The sequence below is a fragment of the Bison bison genome, unplaced genomic scaffold (assembly GCF_000754665.1).
Source record: "Bison bison bison isolate TAMUID 2011002044 unplaced genomic scaffold, Bison_UMD1.0 scf7180017864163, whole genome shotgun sequence".
Taxonomy (NCBI): Eukaryota; Metazoa; Chordata; class Mammalia; order Artiodactyla; family Bovidae; genus Bison; species Bison bison.
In genome coordinates this window covers 13,635,753-13,642,166 of record NW_011494735.1, presented here as the reverse complement: position 1 = coordinate 13,642,166, position 6,414 = coordinate 13,635,753, and positions in this window count along the sequence as shown.

Here is a 6,414-nt window from a genome sequence, read left to right as displayed (position 1 = left end):
CTCTCTTTTTAAGATTCCCTTCCCGGGACGGAACTCCGTCCCTCCCTCTTTTGTCTCTTTTTTTTTTGTTTTTAATATTTTTTCCTACCTCCTTTCGAAGAGTTGGGTTGCTTTTCTGGGTGCCTGATGTCCTCTGCCGGCATTCAGAAGTTGTTTTGTGGAATTTACTCGACGTTTAAATGCTCTTTTGCTGAATTTGTGGGGGAGAAAGTGTTCTCCCCGTCCTACTCCTCCGCCATCTTGGCTCCTCCCTCACTTGTCTTTAGTATTCCCATTGATTCTTGCTGCTTTTAATGCTTTTTAGAATATTACAACCGTGTTTTCCCTTTCTGTGAAATTTTTTAACCTGATATCATAATTTCCCCCTTTGAGCTTGTCTTCCTCCAGCAATGTCTTGTATCTTGTTGAAAAGAAAGATTTTCTAACATCCTACCTTCTATATTGTATAAACATCATTTCAAAGAAGGATGGTTGTTTCTCGTTCTTCAGGTTGATTCTCTTGAACCACTGAAGCATTCCTCACTGACTGATTGTTCTCTTTGTATATCTGTATGGAGGCAGATCTTTGCTCTTGCAGTACTATGCATTAGGACTAGTTCTCCAAAGAGACTTTGTGTATTTCTAGTAGAGTATCCCAGACCTGCTGCTACTGCTGCTAAGTCACTTCAGTAGTGTCCGACTCTGTGTGACCCCATAGACGGCAGCCCAACAGGCTCCCCCATCCCTGGGATTCTCCAGGCAAGAACACTGGAGTGGGTTGCCATTTCCTTCTCCAATGCATGAATGGAAAAGTGAAAGTGAAGTCGCTAAGCCATGTCCAGCTCTTAGTGACCCCATGGACTGCAGCCCACCAGACTTCTCCATCCATGGGATTTTCCAGGCGAGAGTACTGGAATGGGTTGCCATTGCCTTCTCTGGTATCCCAGATCTGCTGCTATGGCTGCTAAGTCACTTCAGTCGTGTCTGACTCTGTGCGACCCCATGGCAGCCCACCAGGCTCCCCCGTCCCTGAGATTCTCCAGGCAAGAACCCTGGAGAAGCCATTTCCTTCTCCAATGCATGAAAGTGAAAAGTGAAAGTGAAGTCTCTCAGTCATGTCGGACTCTTAGCGACCCCATGGACTGCAGCCTACCAGGCTCCTCCATCCATGGGATTTTCCAGGCAAGAGTACTGGAGTGGGGTGCCATTGCCTTCTCCGTATTCCAGATCAGGTGCAGTTAAAGAGAGAAGGTAATTTTTTACCTGATTTACTGTGATTTAACTTTGCCAGTTTGGACATTAAGGTGTCATAGGGAACAGAATATGGAAGGATAAATTGTTCCCTTCTAGAAGCTTACTTACTATGGAGCAGCATGTCTTTGCTGAAGGAGGTCCTGGTAAGTTTGCTGGAGGGCAACTAGCTGTGACACTTCCTCTCTTAGTTAAATGGTCAGCAAGACTATAGTAAAGAATCTGCCTGCCAATGCAGGAGACTTAAGAGAGGTAGGTTCGATCTCTGGGTTGGGAAGATCCCCTGGAGAAGGTCATGGCAACCCACTCCAGTATTCTTGCCTGGAAACTCCCCTGGACGGAGGAGCCTGGTGGGTTATAGTCCGTAAGATTGCACAGAGTTGGACACAACTGAAGCGACTTGGTCCAGCCAAGCCAAACAGCTCCATAAGTGTGTGGCATGGAGTAAACATAATTTTTTTAAAATCTTTGCTCTTATATTTGTAGCTTTCCCAAGGATGTTGGGTAAAGTGAAATTGTTTCCCAAATATACAATAACCTAGTCTGTGATCCACTTTCACCACGTATTTCTGAACTTCTAGCCAAGGAGGTACTACCTGTGTCCATTTCAGATACTACAGGAGTTCCTTTCATGTTCTTTTTGCTTTTCTGGCTCACAAACTAAAATAGACTTCTCAATATTTATATATACCTTTCCCAAGTTCAGGGAAAATCTGGAGGAGAGGCACCAATTAAAGATTATTTTCAAATCACCACTGTTACTGAAAGTTAGTTGCCTAATTGGTTTTATTTTAATGTTATATATTCAAAAAATGAATGGTGTAATCAGACCTAGATACCCGCCTCCCAGCCAGTTTATATATCGAATATAATTTACCTGATGATGGTATTTGTGTTCACATAATATGTTATTGATACAAGACAGAATTTTAGATCTGTTACCAACCAGAGCTCTTGGCCTCGTTAATCAATAGAAATTGATAAGACCAGACAAGAAGCTCAGGTAAGGCTTTGCTGGGCCTCCTGGTATAGTAGGAGGGAGCTAGAAAAAGTTACAGGTTCCCTTGCTTACTAGCTGCCCCAGAGGAGCAGTGAGCTGTTTCCTTTTATGCAGTGAGGATAGGGATAGGTCCAAGAGTCAGGCCAGACGTGTGGCTCAGGTGGTTTGCCCACCCCTTTGGTGGTGGTGTGTGCAGGGGCAGGCACAGTACCCTGATTTGGCTCCCAACACGTTTCTTTTGCTCCCAGCTCTTCAGAAGTGGCAGTTGGGTTTGTTTTTTTTTATCTCTTTGTGCCTTATTGTCCATAATTTGCTCCAACTTTGCATATATACAGTTATCTTTAGTTCCTTATAGTTTCTTTGTATTTTATTGCTTGAGAAGACATTTGTCCAGGTGCAAGTGCTGGGTCCCAGGTCCCAGGCTGTCTCAGATCCACTTTCCTAGACCTTTTTTGCGTTAAGAATAACATGTTACCTGGATCTGGATTTGTTTTTCACTAGGCTCAGACGGTAAAGAATCTGCCCGCATACATCGTTATCGTTACCATCTTTCTAAATTCCATATATATGCGTTAGTATACTGTATTGGTGTTTTTCTTTCTGGCTTACTTCATTCTGTATAATCGGCTCCACTTTCATCCACCTCATTAGAACTGATTCAAATGTATTCTTTTTAATGGCTGAGTAATACTCCATTCTGTATATGTACCACAGCTTTCTTATCCATTCATCTGCTGATGGACATCTAGGTTCAGGATTGGGAACATGTGTACACCCGTGGCAGATTCATGTTGATGTATGGTAAAACCAATACAATATTGTAAACTAATTAGCTTCTAATTAAAATAAATAAATTTAGATTAAAAAAAAAAATCTGCCCACAAAGCAGGAGACCCAGGCTTGGTCCCTGTGTTGGGAAGATCTCCAGGAGAAGGGAATGGATACCCACTCCAGTATTCTTGCCTGGGAAATCCCACGGACAGAGGAGCCTTGCTTGTAGACTTGCGGTCTATAGTCTATGGGGTTGCAAAGAGTCTGACATGACTGAGTGACTAACAATTTCACTTTGATCCTGAACATATTGGTATCTCAGAGCCAAGAGTTACCTTCATCAAATGAACTCTCCTAGAAAAAATTAAAAAGGAAGCAGTTACTCGTGAGAAGAGTATGTAAAGAATAGTAATATTTAAAATGTTAGAGGAAATGAGTTAAGTTGGTCCATTCCATCTGTTTTTCCTCTTGTCCTATGCCCTCAATGTGCCTTAGAAGACTGAGGAAAGAGAATGTAATAAATTCACAGGCGGAGATGGTCCTCAAGACTTGCTTTGTTACTTTAAATTAGCCCAATTTACCCATGACACAGTGACAAGGATTCATTACACAGTGTATAGATTTTGCAAATCCTTTCTTGGTCATTCCACTGGGCTCCCATTACTTCACTGCTATTTCATTTTCCAGTCCTTACTGATTCTTGTCCTTCTCCTCTGCTTTTAGGTTCTGGTCACACACTCTTGGCTCTCACAGTAAAATTGATTTCCTAGGTTTTGATCCCTCATGTTATTTGAGCATTTCAGATGTCCTCATCCCCTGGCTCCTGGTACCAGATTTGAAGCTGCTTCAGTTAAGTGTTTATTTATGATTCAGACAGCAGGGTATAGTATTTAAGGACATAGAGGGAGCCAGAATGTCTGGGTTTGAAAACTGTCTTAATGTTTAGTCAACAGAAAGTCCTGGGTCGGTAACTTTATACCCGGAAAATGGTGACTATTAGTATGAACATTATAGGCTTGTTTCAAAACAGAAATAAGTTAACACTCGTAAAGTGCCCACAACAGTGGTGGATACAGGCTAATTGTTATAGTTATCTTGTAAGTAAATTGAAAAATAAAATAGTACATTAACCCAGTCTGGCTCCTACAGGTTTTTTTTATTTCTGTTTTGCAACAGAATTATTAAGCCCTCATTATTAAGGCAAAATCATTTTCTGCTTGAAGTGAAGTGAAGTCGTGTCTGACTCTTTGAGACCCCATGGATTGTAGCCTACCAGGCTCCTCCATCTATGGGATTTTCCAGGAAATAAAACTGGAGTGGGTTGCCATTTCCTCTCCAGGAGATCTTCCTGACCCAGGGATTGAACCCGGGTCTCCCACATTATAGGTAGATGCTTTACTGTTTGAGCCACCAGGGAAGTCCTAAATGATTAAGGCAAAATCATTTCCTGCTTAGGATATATCATTTTCCAAACCAGAATCCTGGTCAGCTGCTTTTCTCTCTTTCATGCTTCTAGAAAGTCCCAAACTTTGCACTGATTAAGCAGCAATGAAATTATTGTTTTCAGAGTATAAATCTCTAATTAATATAAATTGACTTAAAGACTACAAGGACTTTGCAGTTAAAGGAAGATAAAATTTGCAGAGAACAAACTGCATACTTCATAGGGTGTTTTCCTCAAGTGCACCTGAAAACCAGGGCAACAGGACTGTAAATCCCCTGTAAATGAATAAGATATGTAGTTTCAAGCTGAAAGGTGAATTCTACTCTTTAATACATCAGACACCTGCTTTATTCAAGAAAGTTACTTTCAGTGTTCATTTGACTCTTATGCCTCTTAGGTTTTATCAGATAGGAACATTGAAAACACTTTTAAATTTCCCATTTCATTCTCAATTAGCCTAATTCTTGACTAGATTTCAGTTTCTCTCAGTTTGGAATCTCTGATTATTTCTGAATTGTTGGAACCTTATGAGATCCAGATGATTTCATCTATTTCACCAAATTCCTGTTAGGGTCAAGCTGACATCTTATTTTTCTTACAAGTTCAGATAGTGCCCTAAAATTGAAAATAGCTCTCCCTATTTAAAATTAGCTTAATTAACATTTATGTACACCTAATTTTCATTGATTCCTTTTTAAATTCTCAAATATTTTATTTCAGATTTCTCTGGCAAACCACTGGTTAAGACTGCGTGCTCCCTACAGTGGTAGAGGGTGGCGATTTGATCACCAGTGGGGGAACTAAGAACTTGCATGTCATGTGGCATGGCCAAAAATTTTTTTTTAATTAAAAGAATTTTTTTTTAAAATTCTGGAAACTTTTACTCTCACTTATCTTTGAGTTTCTTTTTCCAGTTGAGATCATTTAAATTTCTTAAGGTTATCTCTTGAAATATATTGATTTGAGGAAAGAACACCTGTCTTTTATCATTAGTTTGTAAGGTATTATGCAAATGCAAGTTCTGTTTTCACAAAAAGGAAAAGAAAACAAGTGAATCAAAAGATTCAGCAAGAGTTCTGTATAATGTAACTAGAGCCAGATGTGATATCTTCTGAGTCAGTTACAGGAAAGAGAGGGTTGAAAGAATGAGGGACCCAAATCTGACCTGTTAGAAAGATCTTGTATCAGGATGAACTCCAAAATATAGAGAAATATGAATGTAAATGTTACAATACATTCTCCAAAATTTAACAAAGAGAATCACTGCAGCAACAAACATTGCAACTTATCTGTTTAGTTGATGCACCAAAGAGTCAAAATTATTGTTTAATATGTGGGAAGCAGATTTGTTAAGTAACGGTTCTTTCAAGTTTTTCATACATAACATGAATTATTTTGTATAGGAATTCACTTGAATCAAAGCAGCTATTGGTAGAGAACAGTCTTCCCAGGTGGCTCAGTGGTAAAGAATCTGCCTGCAATGCAGGAGATGTGGATTCAGTCCCTGGGTTGGGAAAATCCCCTAGAGAAGGATATGACAACCCACTCCAGTATTCTGGCCTGGGAAATCCCTTGGACAGAGGAGCCTGGAAGACTGCAGTCCATGGAGATGCAAAAGAGTCAGATATGACTTAGTGACTAAACAACAACAATTGGCAGAGAATAGAGGTGCTGCCAAATATCCACAATGCACAGGACACCCTCCACAACAAAGAATTATGTCAATCCAAACGTCATTAGTGATAAAGTTAAGAAGCTTTGGAACCAAGGTAATCATAACTAAGAACTTATGGTATTTCAAGAAACTTGGAGCAACTCTCCTCACCTTTTAGCACAAAATGAAACTGACAGAAATTGTAAAATGACTTTCTAGAAATAAGACATGTGCAGCCACAGTTAGGTTTCCTTTTCACTCTTCTCCTTGGTTTTCCTGCTGTAGGATTTTAGAGGATGGAGGTGAGGTGGTGGT